The 19883-nt window shown below is 28.5% G+C and overlaps 1 protein-coding gene across 2 annotated transcripts in view; it reads left to right on the top strand.

The window, feature by feature from the left end:
• The first annotated feature begins 1779 nt into the window (after positions 1 to 1779).
• The window catches only part of LOC132942948 (zwei Ig domain protein zig-8-like), a 265842-nt gene continuing 247738 nt past the window's right edge, over positions 1780 to 19883 (top strand). Inside the window, exon 1 of one of the 2 annotated variants that reach the window (XM_061011667.1) lies at positions 1780 to 2002. The gene's annotated coding sequence lies outside the window, so the exon portion shown is untranslated. Of the gene's footprint in view, positions 2071 to 19883 lie in introns of both variants that reach the window. The other variant, XM_061011666.1, reaches the window with a different exon arrangement.

Genomic DNA, 19883 nt, shown 5'->3' with positions numbered 1-19883 from the left:
ACCTACTGTTATTAATGTTTTAGTTAGGTACACCAAAAGAACTAAATCGATTTGGTCGAAAAGTGGTTATGCGTAAAAATTATTTTTTTCCTTGTTTATTTTTTTCGTTTTTCTTGACGCTTATAAAAACTTCTGGGAATTTTCGATTTTGACTTTTCTAAAGTAGCAACTAGATTCATTTTCCTACCAAAAAAAAAATACTGATGTTGAAAATCAAAGAATTAATTCGACTACTTATTATGTAAAAAAAAAAAAACATTGTAAAATCAATACATTCATCACTCCGTTTAGAATCCAAAACAAAATCAATTTTGTCAAAAATTGGTATTTAGTAAATCCCGTTTTGACGTTTTATTTATTACTTTTTTGTAGAAACCTACTGGTAAATTCTTAAATAATATATCCTCGTTAAGTACTAACTAGATCAGTTTTTCTCTCAAAAACCATTCTCAATTTAGTACATTAATATGTTGATGAAATTTACTGCTCAACACGTGATGACAGACTATCAAACAGCGTCATCGTAAAACTTTTATGTTTAGCTAAACTGAAGTCAAACAAAACAATCGACCACTACTAAACCCAAACCATGTTTCAGCATGAATACCTCTTTATGTTCACGCGTTTGTCCCTTCAAAAACTAAGAGAACCGTGGTCTTTCACATAACTTGGTGTCACACGGCAGCAGAATGAACCCTAGCCAACCACTTATCTATATACGTAGACTTACTTTCGTCACCAAAAACCAATAAAAGAAGAAAATGATTTTCTTTACGTCTTTTCGAGTAATTATTAATCTAATAGCATAAACCCTGCCCAGAGACTATAGGGTCTATATTTTATACTGCACACTTTATATGAATTTATCATGGATTATCTTATCACATCTCCCTCACCAACCAGTAAATATTATAAAATAGCATGCATGCAACCGCCAACTAAACACTGATCCGGTGCTTGACTGTTTAGAGTTGCATCAGCAGATAAAGGAAATTCATATTCAAATGTTGAGAAATTAAGAGAGGATTTTATAAAAATAAAAATATAGTAAAACTGTTCCTAAGATCCAAGATTACTTAGAAGATCAACTTGAATATTTTTACAGGATCGAATACTATTCATTCGAAATTTTGGATTTTTTGTCTAGCTTTTATAACGACAAATGCAATCAACGGAACACGGTAAAAATGTAAAAAAAAAAAAAAAACGAAAATATAAATACGAAATATATAATATTTTGATAGGTACCTACCTATAATCTTAGGTTTTGGAATTGTTTCCGCGCAACGATTACAGCAAAATGTATGGATAAAATTTGAAATCGTGCAGAAAATCAACGGATTTTCGTGATGCCAGTCACTGGAAATGTCGTATTTCACGCGGTCCGCGTGGTACCGTACGTGATTTCCGTGCCCGATGCCCCGGGGTGGGGGGGGGGGGGGAGAGGGGGAGGGGGGGGGGGTTGAAAATTATTAATAACGTATAATATTCGTAAAGATATCGGCCGGTGCATTTGTAACTGTACCGCGGCGTGCGCCGGTCCGGTGCGCGCCGTCATTTAAGTGCGACGAAGGCGTATGCCCCGGAACGTAGCGCGTTGCGGTTTCAGTCGCTAAAAAGCCACCACCGCCGACACGGGTCGTGTGAAAGCTGCCACTGCCGACGCCGCCGCCGCCGTAGGTATAGTGCCCGCGAAACGTGCCAACGGATAATAAAAATAATATCGTAATATTCACGATCGGAGTCGCGAACGCCCCCCCCTCCCCCACCCACCCCCCACCGCAACGATGATCGCGAAAAAGTGACACCCGGACGAGCGCGGTTTGCAGTTTTTCGATTTTTTCCCCGTTGTTTCGGGCGGTCGGCGTTATACCATTACCACGCTTAACGTGCGGTAACCGCGGTCGTCGCGTTTTCGGTGATTGGTGCGATGTGTAATTATTATTATTGTATCGTCGGGCATTGACGATTCCGGCTGGACCTGCGGCACATCCATACAGCGGTAAGACGCCAGCGGACGACCAACTCGGACCGCACAACTATAATAATATTATTATAGTCGACTACTCGGTAAACACATTTTCTCATGATTAATATTTTTGTCCACGTGGAATTCTCCCGTCAAGCGGCTCGGCCCGACGACGGTGCACTGAAAATTATATCAATCGTACAATATTTACGTTGAACTGCAATGTCTGTGATAAGTCTGTGGTTTTGAGGAAACGCCACATATTTAAGCGTTTTACTGATGACGGCCGCTCAACCGAAATGATTATATTACCGGTGCCTTGTCGTGTTTGTATTTTTTATTACGATATCCGCGTGTCAATCAGTGTGTACGATACGCGTTTCAAGAGTAACCAAGCAATATGAAAAAAGCTCTTGTTTTAGTGTGCGTTCATTAACTTGAGTTCACTTTTGTAAACCATAAAGATAAATGAACAATGAACTTGCTACAGCTTTGGCATTTCTACATAATATGCCAGTGTATCAACGTTCTCTTTTTACACGCAATGTGTTTATTAAAAAACAAACACTGAAACACACTAACCTCACCTGTTTATAACAATAAAATTTTACTCTATGGTCTTACGTACAAATCGTATGATGAAAACTTTGAACGTAAGCAATACAACTTTACGTAATACGGAATTCTAGAATGTCTAATAACAGCACTACGCTATTTTATAAGTTTCTGCTAACAAAAGTTCCACGAAATCTGCTCTTAAATAGGTAGCAACTTGAGAAACGTTATTTTGATTATCATATAAGCAAATAAGCAATTTATTTTATAATCTCATTGTCTTATAATATTATACGTTTAAACGACTTACAATTATTGGGTTTTACATATCTTGTCCTAGGTATGGGTATAAATTATTTATTAATTGAGTTATATGGGTGGATAGGTAATGATTTTATATGACAAAACAAAATTTTTTACATGATGGTAAATTAGCCTAATAATACCTATTACTACACAAAAAAATTAAATGAAACGAATTTACCTCTTTGGCTTGGATAAAAATTATTGAAACATCAATACATTATTAGTTTATATTGCGTTTTTCATCAACCGACTCAATATGTCAAATTTTAGTTATTTATTTAACCTTTTGATGTCCACTAATTAAAACATAATATTACGTAAATTTAAATACATTCAGTATATTTTCAATTAACTAAACTATACTAGGTTAATAAATAATATATGGCTGACAGAACGTTTCCACTTAACACTTTTTTTTATATCCAATGATTCGCCATTGAATTCAAATTCAATACATCTACCACAGTGCCATACTCAATAATGAGGTACGTTAGATACCTAATACAGGTATAGCAGATAAAGTACCCTGGTTTTTAAAATTTAAAATTTAGTAAATAAATGTAAGATACAAACAATAATAAATCACGTCATGTTCAGACATCAAGATGTTTTATAAAAATCGTCAACATTGGTTTCATACAATATTAATTAGTATCTATATTGTATGCAAAATTTAAATATATATTACAAATTAAAATTTGAAAATCTGGACTCACATTGGAACCAGATGAGACGTCAAATAGACTTAAAATAAATTATTTAAAATAAAATTGTACATGGTAGTAACTGTAATTATAAATGTCAAATATTTTTAATCAGTGTTAAAAATAAAAAATATATTAAAAATTATAAAAGTAGGTACTTAGCTAAAACTCGTTAAATCAATATAAAAGTTTTTTGGAAGACATTGTACAATTCGACATCATTTTATGATTGTAAATATTGCGGGCAACAAAAGTGCTGGCCGTGCAGCTATAGGTACAAAGTACTCATAATATATATGTGGGCGATATATTTTAAGATGTTATAAATAAAAAAATAAAACTGTTGTATGTCAGGCTATGGCCAAGGAGGTTGTATATAATATAGGTAAAACGTATTAAATAGGTATTATATAATTTCAAATTGCCGACCACTTAGGGGATCCCAATCAATATGAACAATATACGTAATTATTGTGAAACCATTTGATAAAGATAATAGATCTTTTGCACAAGGTGTTATATTATACGCTATATACACAACACTGAAAGGGTATAGAAAAATAATCATAACGCTATTATTATAGTTATTTTCAAATATTTTAACTGTTTAAATCAATAATATCGATTTTCTGACATAATACAAAACTATAATACATACCTATGTCCTATATGATATATGATATAGCAAATTCTTTGTTTTAAAATACATAAAATCATGTGTACAATGTGGTGAAAATAACGAAAGATAGATTATTAAGCATGTATTTAAATTTGGATCTCATTGGCCTTGATTAAAATTGTAAATCATTAAAAATTTTTGAAGAAATCACATTTTTTTTTTTTTTTAAACAATTTTAAAATCAGTGAAAATGATCTAAATATTTTATGTAGTATTTAAAAATTGTATTTAATTAATTAATAATATTGAAGTACTAACTAGTTACTATACTACAATACTCTTAGATGTATATTGTTATTAATAAACAACACCATAAATAGAATAATCATTTCAGTTAAATTAAAAATTTATTACAATATTATGTTTCACTTTTTTTTATTAAAAATAATACAAATTTGAAAAAATCTTTATAAATGTTTTCAAAATTAATTTTAATGGAAAGTGGTTTTGAATTTAGTGCATTGGTTCAACGCATTTTTAAATGGATTTATCGATTTCAAATAAACGTTCTATATTGTTATATTAAACGTATGTTTCAACTGTGAAATTAACGATCATAGTATTAATGAACTATGCATCTACGGAATTATAAAATGTTTGGATGATAAAATTGGTTTGTATATTATACATTCAGGGTATTGGAGTATACTCCCATGTATATACCGTGTTCCAAAAGATAACGGTCACTTTTCGCGCATACAACTGACGGCTGCGGCAGTGCAAAGACCAAACTCTTCCACCACCATGCTAGCCGACGATCGTCATCGTATTCGAGAAACGTCGGCTAGCATGGTGGTGGAAGTTTGGCCTTTGCACGGCCGCAGCCGTCAGTTTTATGCGCGAAAAGTGACCGTTATCTTTTGGAACAAGGTATAGGTAACGTGATTGCTCCTCGTAGACCCAAACAAGAAAATTGCACATTCACCGTTGGTGACTTAATAAATACTCTTAGAGATACGAGATACATTCACTTTGGTATGTCCAAGTATATATAAAAAAACATACTAAAGTATAAAATGATGCATGAGTGCGTGACTTCACATCGTCGTGTCCAGTAATCTGTTTGCATTTCTGAATGCGCCCTTTTACCACTTTGTATACCAAGAACACAAAAGCTCTGAAGCACATAGTGTCCAGGTTAAATTTTCTTCTCAGACGAGACCACCGAACCATTGATCACTTCATCAAATCTAATCAATAATTGTTTTGGACAGTAACAATTCATTATAATAGAGTGATCGATAAAGAAAAACTATGAAAACATTTACTGGTCATTAGGTACCATTAAAATAACTAATATTTAATAATTTATATTGCATACTGTATTATAACAATATAATATAATATGGTAAATAAAATAGACATTAACACTGTTACGATTGTTTATTTATTTAAAATATTATATTATTATGTGTATAGACTATAGGTATTGTGGTCGTAGGATATATTATTCAAAACGAAAATCGTACGGTATTCATTTGATTAGACTAAACTCAAAATAACCAACTACCTTATGTACTGAAGTTTTGAACTTTCAAGTCGGTCGGTGCAACCGCAAGTCGATGAGTCCACGGCTGTGTATAATATGGTGCAGCAGCCGTTACCTATAATTGTATAGAAAGGCGACCACTTATTCGAACTCGCAAAGACGCATAGATTTGGCGATAATGACAAATTCCGTATTGTGACAGTGTACCTATTATACTGATATTATGTCGTGACAGAAACGCTCTTAAAACAACATGTTAGCCGGTAAAAATGTACTTTATTTTAAACAGTACATTTTAAAATAGTGTCAATAGGTATACATGTATAATAGTAGAATATTCCTATCTCACTCAATATTTGCATATAAATAAAAAATATTATCAGTACTTAAATCAAGTGATAAATCCCTTTCAATAATAATTATTGTTAAATTGTTTATAACAAATTCATAACTATAAATTATCATAGAGGGAAAGGCTTTTCTGAAGTTACACTACGTGCAATGTGCATACATGATAAATCCAACACTAAGGAGTAAAGTATGATGTTAGTATGTTATGTTGATCTTAATGATATTAGCTGTTAATTATCTATTACAATATGATTAGGATAATTTGACATAAATATTTTTTTTGTTTCAAGAATTTTGGCTTTCAAGGTCTTTACAAAAATATTCATTGTATCTTAAAAATTGTAGAGGTTAATTGAAATACAGGGAGTTCCAAGCGGCAAGCACTTCAAGCTTCCCCTAGCTGTGTCACTGGGCCTTTGGACATCGATGTTGGACTTCTAGTTACAAAATAGTTTAGATATATTTAAATCAATGTAAGTAATTCTAAATCTTAAAATCTGATTTCTAATGGAAATTTAAATGGAAATATGTTGTGTTTTTCAAGTGTTTCTATTCTTCTGCTCTTAACAATTATTATTATTTATTTTCTTTTAAAAATTAGCATAATTAAATGTTAGGACATTTTCATAATTTATCCATCTTGGATATATACTTAAATAAACATACACGAATAGTCTAACTTTTATTCTCTCACTCAATATTTGCATTATCATTTATAAAATATTATATCTAAACAATTTTCATCTTAACACAATAATAATCATAAAACAGCATATAACTATCTAAGTATATAACGTTCTGGTGTTTAATTTATTTATTTTACTTTGTTTAAATGAATTCTTTCCGTACAATAAGTGTGCAATTTAGGAAAACAAAATGTACAGTCAATTAAATTTTCCAAGTGACCTGAGTACCTAACCAAAAACAGTGACTTTAAGTCAGCAAAATAATATACTCTACGAATTTCACGTATGAAATAATTTTAAATGTCTTAATAATAATATATTATTTTTGTATAATTTATCAAAACTAATAAAACCAAATGGTTTCTTATTTATTCAGACATTAAAACAAGAGTTTTTAAACTTAAATTATTGACCATTTAAAATGTAATACGATAATTAGGTACCTAATGAAAAAAATTTAACAATGTTTTTTATACGATATTTTTTATTAGAAAATAGAAATATTAATGCTGTACTATAGTTATAGTTAATGAATTATTAATTATTCATTTATAACATCTACACAATTATATACATTAGTAATATTGTTGTTGATAAACACGAAAAACAATATTATTGGTATCCAGATATTATATATTTATTTAAAAGCTTAATAAAAAGAAGTCATAAAATATTGAAGAAAATTAAAATGTTGCAACCTAAAATATATTTTCATTTCATTTCTAAAGATTTTACGAGGCTTAAAGAAGCATTATATTAGTTGTCACATAATTATTAAGGAACTTACCTTATATAATAACAGTTTTTTGTTCCATGAGTCGTAACAGAAGACAATACAATTTTATTGAGAAACCACATTTTACACCATAGAGGTAATAACTTTATCAATGTAATATGAAAGCCATTTTTGTTTTCAAACTCAAATTAGTCTTGTGACATTTTGTCTGTCGTCTACAAAAAATACAAATACTTAACGCCAGATTGAGTTATTTTCCGTGTGAAACAATTTATTCAATGAAAATATTGAATGAGTAATGTCCTGATTTATATTTAAATAATAACCTTAATATTTAAAAATATATGAACGTATATAATATGCGAGTTAGATTGCTAAATGGTAGTTTCTTACAGAGCAACAATGGAATACCTTGGCATTATTTTTATTATGTGTTCAAATTAAATCTGAAGAGATGTAACAAAATCTAAGCCTGTCTATATAATTAAAATGTCATATATTGAACAAGTTCTACAAATTTTAATGCACGTTAGATACTTTATTTTCAATTTAAATTGGTTGAATAATATTAAACATAGTTTTTGATATTATATAATATATTAAGCAAATACATTCGTATACAAACTTATAATTGGTAAGTTTACATTTGAATGTTTTTATTAATTAAATATGAACATGGATAGATATTACAAGCAAATAAGTTTCAAAAAGTTACACAAAATAGCCAAACAAGTGTGATAGGATTATAATCAACTTATAATAAATATAAATGTACCACTCACTTATTTATAATTCAATTTGCTTCAACAGTGGATTATGAATTATGATTATCAAAGATAAACGATAAAAGCAATGATAACCATCAGATTGAAATATCAATTAAAACTAGAGACTGATATTTATTTATCTTGCTTGTATTAAAATTTTTAAAAGTCAACCAGTTTCTTTTAAATTTATTCTGAATTCAATATTTGTATGATAATATAGTAACATTTTTAACGAAACCAAGATTGGGGAACAAGGGGGTGGAGCGGAGAACTTAATGCTTAAGCCGAATTGTACAGAATCCTTTTTAATGCAGAGTCTCAAATTGACATAAAAATCAATGCTTGACAACATAAATCAAAAATTATTTTTAATGATAAAATAAATAGCTCAACACTGTTTTACTTTAATATGGAAAACATCGAAAAACATAATGTGCCATTATGGGGTGGTTTAATGGTGTACTTATTATGATTATGTTTTTATTTTTAGAGCATGGCAATAGGATAATAACTTATATTAATTGATTTTAATTATTTTTAAACACAGCTATTTAGGTATGCAAAAATATTTTTTTCTGAAACCATTTCTACATAATATTCAGTTAGGTATTAAAAATATAGTTTTTTCCCTCTAATAGCATAACCACATAGGTAATACTTTTCACTGTCCTTCAGAATTTAAAGACTCGCTGTGATACCAATTTATCGTCTCAAGTCACAACTTTATAATATGATATTAGATTATATTGATTGATGCATGCAGTTAATAAATTGAAAAACTGAGTAAAAACAACCTTATAATGAAACCCTTGACACGAGCATGGCCGAGTCTTCGGAATAATTTTGTGTCTCAAAATATAAATGAAACAATACTTTTGACACAAAAACGCGAACATATATTATTTGGTAGTCAGTACTAATCAAGAAAAATAATGTATAAAAAGTACGTAATCCAATAAATACATTGCATTTTACTTAATTGGGTGTATACATTACACTTAAATGTGAAAAACAAATACAATATTGTACAAATATATATGAAACATATATAGGTTATCATCAATAATTATACCTATAGACTTAAATATTATTTCTGAAATAAATAAACGATATGCAATTTTGTGCTGAGAACAATTTCTATATACCTACCCTGTTATAAGTGGTCACCGTTCCTGCACCTCGAGCAAATAAATAAATACAGACATGTTTAGATTCTATTATTATATTTTTAATTCAATAATCAAATAGTTTAACTCAAAGTATATTTATATGATGTATGTTTAATACGCATGTACTTTTGCTTTAATATTTACTGTTGATATACTTCAACTATCCCTTAAAAAAAGTAATAATATTAGTAATTTATATTATTTATGCACAAAAACCATAACGAATTATATTATTGTAGGGACTAACTAACACGTTTAATTATTGAATTCTATTGATAATTTCAAACGTTTCGTCATTGAACGAAAATAATTTAAATTACTTATAATAATGTTTTAATATATAAATCATACTTATACAGTTACATATACTATACATTTTATGAAAAAACAAAATATTTAAAACAAGTGCACTTTACTCATAAATTGTATTATGCCTGAAGACCTCAGGACGATCGCAATATTAAAATCATGCTAGGTAATTGCTATGTTAGTGGGAATAAAACTAACTTCTAAGTATATAAGTAAATCTTTGTAAGTACGAAAGAGTATAAAAGACAAATTAAATTACCTGCGTTTTACTTTCACAGTTAAATCATTGTGCGCATCTGAGTCGTATTTTTTCACCGCTACATTTGTCATTGAAAAAATACTTAGGTACATTTTTCTAAACTATATTGAACTCACTGCCGTATTACTCTCGAGTCTTATTATCATAATGTTACATTGGAAGTATTCATTTAAAATTTAAAATTATTACACACATAAATACATACAAATTTATATTTACGATATTTGTTGAACAAATATTGATTCATATTGATAAAGGTATCATACTGGGAATAAAAGTACGTCAAATTAGTATATTATTATATTTAAATTTGCTACTTTACATTTACATTTTTTGGGCATTTACGTGGTACATCTGTATTTTTTTTTTTTTTTTTTGCTGAAAACAATGGGGCGATAATAACTAGACGCTCGGCTATAATAGCTATATGAAGGTGAATTAATTCATACCTACTTTATATGTCATATTATATTATAGGTTAATATATTACTATAAACTGTTTTAATCTGAATTAAAATTTTGTTTCTTTGTATATTAGTGGTTTCTTATACTTTTAAATAATTTCAAGCGTAAAAAAAATTCTCCCATTTTTATCCTTATTCGCAGTGATGTTTTTTTTTTTAACACTTTCAAATAGTAAAAAATATACAATTGTTTCAAGTGGTATACTACCACACATTGGGAAGTGCACTGAGGACTGAGTAGAAGGTACTTTATTTGTTTTGTTTTTCCAATTTCGCTCATGTTTGTTAGGAAATCACAATAAATTGAAAAAAAAATATAATTTGTGTTTTTATTTTCATAAGATATCTCTTTTTTTATTATTTAAATTGAATTAGGTACCTACTATACAAATTTAATAATGTGATAAATATATATTTTTGATAAGAAAATATAATTTAAATGGATAAAGTTTAACAGAATTTAAATAAATATATTATCTGAATTTTCCTACATAAGATATTGACGAACTGACTATTTGTATAGAAAGCAGCATTTATGAAGGCAAATTGTCATAATAAGTGTATGCAATATTAATCAGTTATCTCATTATCTGATATTATACAAACTAATACGTTAATATGTTATAAAAATAAATGGGCACCTAGTCTTATAGTAAAGTTAGAAGTTTTGGAAAAATAATAAACATAAACTCAAAGGTTGTACTTAAATAATTATAGTAAAGTCTAAACAAGAAAATATTTTGTTTGCCTAAGTACTTATATTTATAATGATTTAATGAATAAAAAACGTTTAAAACGTATTCGTGCATGTAATACATGTCATAAAATGAATACCCATGATATTTTAGTGGAAAATAAATTGATTGTCTCGTACAGTTTTTTTATCGATAAATGGACAAAGGTATCGTACGTATGTGTACTCTTAAATTTTGTAGTGGAATATGATATGTTCCTTTCGCTTGTATCGCACAGTTGAAATGATTTAAAAAATTTAATAAAAAAATGTTGACTAAAAAAACAAACCGTATCGTGTCATCTTTGACGTGATTTTTGATGATTGTTTCATGTTAAAAAAACAGCTTTAGTGTCTTAGAAAAATGCTGTAATACATTGCTTATATTATGAAGAAATAAAATATGTACAGTTTAGACAATTTTATTTTACTATTATTTAACAGTCCAAAATAGTATTTTTGGTATCATTTAATACATCTACGTAAAAAAGGCACATTTATAATATCAGTTTGTTTAGTAAATATTTTTATTTTTATAAAATATTATTATTAATTATATTGGAGTAAGTACCTTAATATGCATTTAAGATACAACAAAATTGTTCTAATCAACATACTTACATATTTTTTAAACGAAAAGAATGTTCTTAAAAAATGTATTGTTGTTTTATTGGAATGTTTTTTATTTTATTCTTATGAATGTATGTTGTTGCTATACCAAAAATGTAATCACTAGGACAGACTAGGTACTTCAGACTTTTGAGACTTAACATGACTATAATATTATATGAGTCATTTTTTTAATTTTTTATTATATAGTCGAACATATTATATTTGATTTAAAATGTACTATTTAAAAAAATAATATATAAATATTTATTTTTTTAATTAAGTTTTATAAAACTGTAGTTTTTACAAATTCGTATTCCATTTTGGGTACCTATTTGATCAACAAATAATTATTTTTAAACATAAATTGCATATAATATCACTTGTGGTTTTTGGAATCATATCATGACGGGTACCAAGTGTTAAATCTAAATCTACACTATCGACAGAAGTTTCCATATTATAATACCATGTAAAATAAACCAATGTAATACGGGTAGTAAGTATTTTATTGCGGTCAAAGTATTTGCACGGTACTTGTACGGTATTTTATTATTTTTATCATTACATTCAGGCGATTTTATATAATATTATATTAGGACATTTTGCCATGGCGTGCATAATGGTTAACACAAGACAAGGTACGATATTTTTTTTCATTTAATATCACGTGATTCATAATTTTGGCATCAACGACGAGGTAATTAGCCAATACATATTACACGTTCGTATTAGGTACTTACAAAATACAATAACGTAGGTAAAATGCGTAATTATCAATGAACAATATTGAAAAAAAAACTTTTGTAAATTCCCTGGATAATTTATTAAATACGTAATTGTTTGTATTTAAATATAAGTCGGTATATAAATTGCTAGATTAATAATAAAATAAACTGGTTTTTATATAAGATTAAACGTGCATTAATTCACTCAAGATTTTACTATTCAGATACTTTATGATGCCACATTATATAAATATAATTTAATTTTTAATTTTTAATTCTTATCTTCTAATTTTAATTTTTCTTATTAAATTGTGTTTTTAAAGTTGTTTAACGAATGAAATTCATATAGTATTAAAACTTACAATTCACATGAAGTTTTAATAGTTTTATAAACAAATTTCAATTAGTTTGAGCTTATTTATTTTTAAATCCCCTTATTATAAATTTATAAGTATAACAAGATCTTCAAAATACTTCAGTTATTCAGGAAATGTTTTAATTTATTTTGCTTTTAAAATAACTTTGTACGATGTCTTGTTTTATTAATAATGTTTAACGTTGTCTGGTTTTGCATTGTTATTCCTGCCAATTTAGTAAAACAACTTTTATTTGTATGGCCGTCTTTGGTTTTTGTATTTGTAAATAATGAAATCTAAAATAATTGTGATACAGGTGTAGTCTTGGTGAAATCATGGACACGGCTATTTCTTGTTTGTGTTGTGATATAACTTATTATTAAATCAATGAAAAATCACCAACTTTTAAAGGACTCACAATGGAGTTCGGCTTAACTCACTTTTGATTTAATTTTCAAATATCTTCTACAATTATCTGTAGTCTATTCCCTGAAGCGTATAGAAATGCTTGGTAAAACCAAAAAAAAAAAATACGATTTTCAAAGTTGGTACCTACTTACATATATTATTATTATAGGTACTGAACAAATAAGATTTCTTATCACTATGGGTTATTGTACATAAAGATAACGTGAATATTTTAATTATTGATGTTGAATTTCTCAATATTTTTTCAGAACCTTAAAACAAAACGACGTGTGTACATAATATTGTAACTTAGTTTTGCACTATTAACTCGATATAAAAATCTATGAACAATGATAGTCACAGATATTATTCATGTATAGGTATTAGAAATATAAAATCTTTTCGAACTTTTACCTGTTAAATCACGGTTTGTTAATGCTATAACTAATTTTTAGTATTTTATAGGAGCACTACAATACTAGCTACATGTATTTTGAATTATTAATTAGATCGATCCATTTTTTTTTTCAATAAATTTATTACGCTTTAGATAATATTTGCGTATTTATAATATATACATGAGCGTCCTCAATTAAAAGTTTATCTTTACTGTTAAATAATAATATGAACACGTGAGTGTTGTGGCTCTACCTTTTTCACTACGTGCGCATTGTAATCAATAATTTGATATAATATTATGAAAAAAAAAATACAATCATAAAAATATTTCAGCCATATAAATTCCAACCAAAAAAATATTCAGTTACGTTAATTTGTATAACTTTATAATTCACTATAATTCTATAATATGATTGATATCAATTGTATGCTTAAAATATATGAAATGCATATACAATAATTATGTCGAGTGTACTCTATGGTACGCTAGGGGCTAGTTATAACTTCAAAATTAAAAACAAATCGTCTCGTTTTTAATCAATTTATTTAATGAAAATCGGCATTGTACGTTTTCAAACTGATAAGCAATGATTGTGTTGTCCACCATGATTGCTATACATCTACTGTTCTTGCCGCCCAAACTATATTTATTGCAAACCGTGATGTACATATCTATTTGAATGCAATATATTACCTTTATTTATTTTATACGCCTACTGTGGTGAGACACCTGACCAATATATTATGGGAACATGAGCTATCGAACACAGTCGGTCAGCTACCCAGGTGAATCATTCGCTCAAACGCTGTGATGGTTACACATTGGAAGATGTACGAAAGAAGCTACACTCTCCGGATAGCTGTACATGTGGGTGTACCAGTAAAATCGTACCCCGAAATATTACCCTGCGGGGAGGGTAAGATTTTCCTATTACACGCCGCTCCCTTCAATAACATACACAAACTGGCCCAATCGGATATGAATTATTCTTTATGAAGACGAAAATAACACCAATATATTATTATGAACCTATGAAATTCCCGTGAATTTGCTTCTTGAGAACGGTAATAAGAATATTGGGATAAATTCATCGGAACAAACACTTTCATTTTGAAATATACATATTATTACGCTTAATACATTTTTGGATAATTTAGTACCTATTTTAAATATTTGCACCTATTGTATACAAACTTTTTTTAGATTTTAATGTACGTTTAATGTTTGATGATTTAATGTACGTAGTTTATGTTGTTTAGTTAATTTTTTAACATTTGTAGTGAATTTTATACTGCATTTTTAAGGTATTTAATGCATTTAATTCATAGCCCTACGTATAACTAACTAACCCCTAAGTCCGAATTTTTTTTCTCGTCACTTAAGAAAAATAAATTAAGTAGGTACCAACCAACGAGTGTAAATACCCGGGGATTGTGTTTGGTGACAGATTAAAACAATGCAAATTCGTGTTTCGTTATAAATAATTCACATTATTGATAATAAATAAATTATACAATGTACAGTTTATTAGTTTTCGTTTGTACTTTTTTATAATAAATTATAGTATGTATAGTGTGTATTATAGTAATATAATATAGCTTAATTACTACACACGCATTTCACTCATAACGTTGTACTATTACAAAACTATATTAAATTAAGTACCTCTGAAAAATAAGTCGACTATTTTATACTTGACTTAAAATAATGTATAATTGTATACTATTCACGTGCTGCTCGTTTAAACATTTACCATGCGTGTTGAATGGGCATCGACGTATTGTTATACGCCGAACTGTTTCGTATTAAAATAACAACGATTATTATAACGGTTTTATAATGATTGTTTTGTCCAATTCTAGAAATATTATATCTTAATTTGCTTGGTTTTTTGTCACTTAAACAAATTAGCTTTGAATCAGGAACTTTATATAATATGCGCGTTAAAACGGGTCCTTCTTATAGTTAAACAACTAAGAATTTTTTAATACCAGTATATTTCGTACAATAGGAATAAACATATTATGAAAGTTATTATTCAGAAAAGTTAAGAGTTACGTTTCATAATAATAACAGGTAAAGGACAAAATATTTTATTTGTACAAAATGTATGTTGACAACAATACACAACCTTTTTTTAAATTTTTTATTAGGTTTTTTAAGGCTTCGACGACTGAGGTCTTTAGCCTGTAAAGTTGGTAGGGTTGGGACAGTTGGTACGGTCGGTTAGGAACACGTGTATGTGTGGCAAGGTATTTGCGCAATACGAACCCGCGGGTCACCCATCCGAGAACTAGTGGCAGAGGCCGTTGCTTACTCTCAATCACGTCGCATGATTGATTTCAGCTACTGCGCCGCGCCGAGCCACGCAATAATTTTGTTTATTTTAAACGTTTGATTTTTTTCTTTCTTGTGTGAAATTACAATAAATTTCACAAATGTCTTAATCATTATTAAATTGTTGTACTACGTTGTTGTGATTAATATTTGAATATTAACAGTTTGGAACCAAAATGAAAACAATAAATTAAGTACTTATATAGCATAAAATATATGACAGTTATTAAGCACCCCTATCAAACGTATAGATTTTAGTATTACAAATTACGATGGACATCAAAAGTAATCCGATAGAACAATATTCATTAACGTAATTTTACAATTTAATACGCCAAGTTCTATGTATTAATTGCTCATAGACACTTAAGATGTACGTTCCAAATAGTGGGATCTTAAAAGGATTTCGAAAAAATAAAAGTAGTAGTCTCGTAAAGAGGTGAGCAAAAATATTATAATTTCCTATCAACAATTTCGTAGTAATTAGAATATTTGTATACATCTTCATTATACATTCTTGTTTGTTCCAAAGTTTTGATATCATTGTATAATAAAACATATTTATATAATAATATATCTACAGACATAAAATAAAATAAAATGTTTGAGTCTGTATCTGTTGAATATCATTCATTCTAAGAATATATTTTTTGAAATGTCAATATTTATTTAGTACCCATAGGTACATAATATTATGTAGAAAATAATATATTATTAAAGAGTCACAATACTTACTTTTTAACAAAAAGAAAGAAGGAGCAATGTAGTTAAATGTAATATACTACCTTAATATTAATGTAAATATAATTTTCATTTTAAATATTCTAGTCGTTCAAAATGTATGAACAATACAATATTGATGGTCTTGCATTGTATTCAACCATCGATCAATAGAATTCTTATGAAGGAACAGCATGGCTTTCGCCCTGGTCGTTCCACCATTACCTGAAATGTAGTCTTTAACAACTATGTAAACCAATTTTTTAATTCGAAAACACGAGTAGATGCCATTTACACTGATTTCAATAAGATATTTGATTCAGTTGATCACAATGTCCTAATCCAGGTCCTCGATGTATCTGGAATTGGTGAACCTCTCCTATCCTGGTTACTGTATATTGAAGGGAATTTTAGAAGGCACGTATAATCCTAATATGCACCTCAATATGTGTGAACGAACACCACTTGGTATAACATATATAGCTATGATGTTGAATCCAATGAAAAAACTTTGAATCATATTACAAAGAGTTTTTTCGGTATTTAGCGTTCCAAAAAAAAGTTTCCGAAAACTCCAATTCAATTTAAACAATTTGTGTAAGTATAGCAAAAATATTCAAATTAAATTTTTTATTCTGAGAAATCGTATAGAGTTGATTTTTAGATTCTGAGCGTATCGATTAATACAGGTATTGATTTTCCAATTATGTGTGTGTGTGTGTGTGTGTGTGTGTGTGTGTGTGTGTGTGTTTGTGTGTGTGATACATTATATAAAGTAGAAATTCTTAAAGAAAAAATAAAATAAATATTAAGTAATATAAGAATTTTTTAATCAAAACCAATTTATGAGAAAATCCATTTTCTTTTTGGTTCAGCCCAGAGAACATAGATACTTGACATTTTTACAGAATGCTGAATGTTTATATTATCATTGTCTACATATTATGGTATTATTTTCAAAATATTTTGACTCTTTTTGAGCTATTTATAGAAATTGGACATTAATTTTGATTTTGTTTTTCTATAATTATTTATTAAACAATTTTAATTGGTCAACAAGTTTGAAAATTTAATATAATATTCCTCATACGTTCTTGTTGTATCTATTTGATAATATTTAAGATATACTGGTCATGACTTTTTTTTTTATAAACAAAATTAGTCAAAATCACGAAAATTTGCAAATTATTCTGTAGTTAAAAATGTATTGTGTTAATGTTTATGGCTGAAGATTGAAAGTTTATCACTAGGTTCCTCATAGGTAGAATGTTCATATTGGAACCAAACAATTTAAAAATATTAGTAGAGCGGTTACCTACTCCCCCCCCTCTTATATTTTATTGTCCACCAATAAATTCTGTTGATTATAATATTCTCTCGAGTTTGTCAACGTATAATGTATTGCTCATAATATTTAGCATAAATATTTATTATCATGTAAAATTGCATTCATAAATATTACACATTATTTTGTGTACCAACCTACAATATTGTAAAACATGTATCATGTTCATAGTAAAGAGTGAAGAGTGAAGGTTATGCTTAGAAAATGTTTTGCGGAAGTGATAAGTATACCAGTTTATAGGTATATTGCACTTTGGGTAGTATATCATTAATAACGATGAGGTTTTTCCCAAAATAATGAATTAGTTGTTTATTTCATATTATGCATCAGGAATCGTTGTAGAATAATATACTGAGCAATTAATTTTGCCCATTAAATTATGTGATGATACATTGAATAAAAATTCTTATTATTTTGTATTAGGTATATTACTAAGCCAAAAAGTCAAGTTGTAAAAAAGGAACACACTTTGCAATCAGGCGCATCGATTATTTTGATCAATAGAGGAGAAAATAACAAGGTTTAAATTCATATTATTTATGACAAGTATATGAGCTGTGAGGTATTTACTTATATTTGTCAGATACTTGATTTAGTTACAAATAAACAACGTGATATACCGAACGGTGAAGTGTCGATGGCAGTTGGATGACATGGATTAATTTGGAAAAAAAAAATATTTATTAAATTTACTCACGTTGTGGAAGACTTGTGGTTGGAGCTATCGAATATGTTTTGGTACCGTTTAAATGGGGGTGAGACGTTATCTCAAAGTGGTTGAATCATTATTTTAACATATTATAATATTCATGTTCATATACGTCAATAATCAGAATATTGAATAAATTATATTAATTTTTTTTTTTTTACTTTCTTGAAACATTTTTACAATATCAATAAATTTACAACGCTCGCGAGATTTCAGCCGAAGAGTAAATAAACACTGGAGTTGGTTTGCCAAACATAAAAGTAAACCACTTATACTCTCCGCAAACATTTTTTTTTTTCCAGAACTCCGAATTCAAAACCATGAACTCATAGAATTTGTTATTATTGTTCATTAAATAACCGTTAAAGACTGTACAACATCAAATATAATAATAATAATAATATGTGCGTGTACGAGAGCGCAAAATATATGTTATGTAATATTATTGTTGGCGTTTTGACTTTGACAACGAGCCGCGCACAGTTAATTGCGTTATAAGTATATTTCGCACTGGCAGCTGTATATAATATTTATATGATTTATAATACGATAATACGAATGTCGAGTTTATGGAGGTCTCTGTACTGTTCGCTAGTGCGGTATAGGTGGAATCGCACAAAGCCATTCTTCCGGGACACAGAGCGATTCTATTGGGTCTGCGCAAAGGCATTCGGAAAATATTACTATAAATGTTATCAAGGCACCGTTGTAGTGAGGGCATTTCAGTATTTGCACAAAGAATCGCAAGTAAACAATACCTCCGTAGTATTTTTTTGTGCATGTATAGAGTGTGATGATTCACCGAGCATGATCGTCGTAATGTTTTTCTTCGGTAATGATTATAATATCCGAATTCTAATTTTAGATTCGGAAAAAGCAATGGATGTATTGATTTTGAAATTTTATGTTTTTTTTCGGCAGTCTATCATCACCTTCGTGGCAAATGCTCTGATTTTCACTCAATTTTTACTAAAAAAAAAAAAAAATAGAGAAAAACCAGAATTTATACGCAAAACCAGTACATATATTGGACTAAATCGATTTTGTAATATTTTTTTGGTACAACTCAAATATGTATAACCTTAGAAGTTTGAA

Source organism: Metopolophium dirhodum, chromosome 4 (assembly GCF_019925205.1).
Source record: "Metopolophium dirhodum isolate CAU chromosome 4, ASM1992520v1, whole genome shotgun sequence".
In the NCBI taxonomy this organism is placed as follows: domain Eukaryota; kingdom Metazoa; phylum Arthropoda; class Insecta; order Hemiptera; family Aphididae; genus Metopolophium; species Metopolophium dirhodum.
The sequence above is the reverse complement of the archived record's forward strand: the minus strand, read 5'-3'. Positions and strand labels throughout refer to the sequence as shown.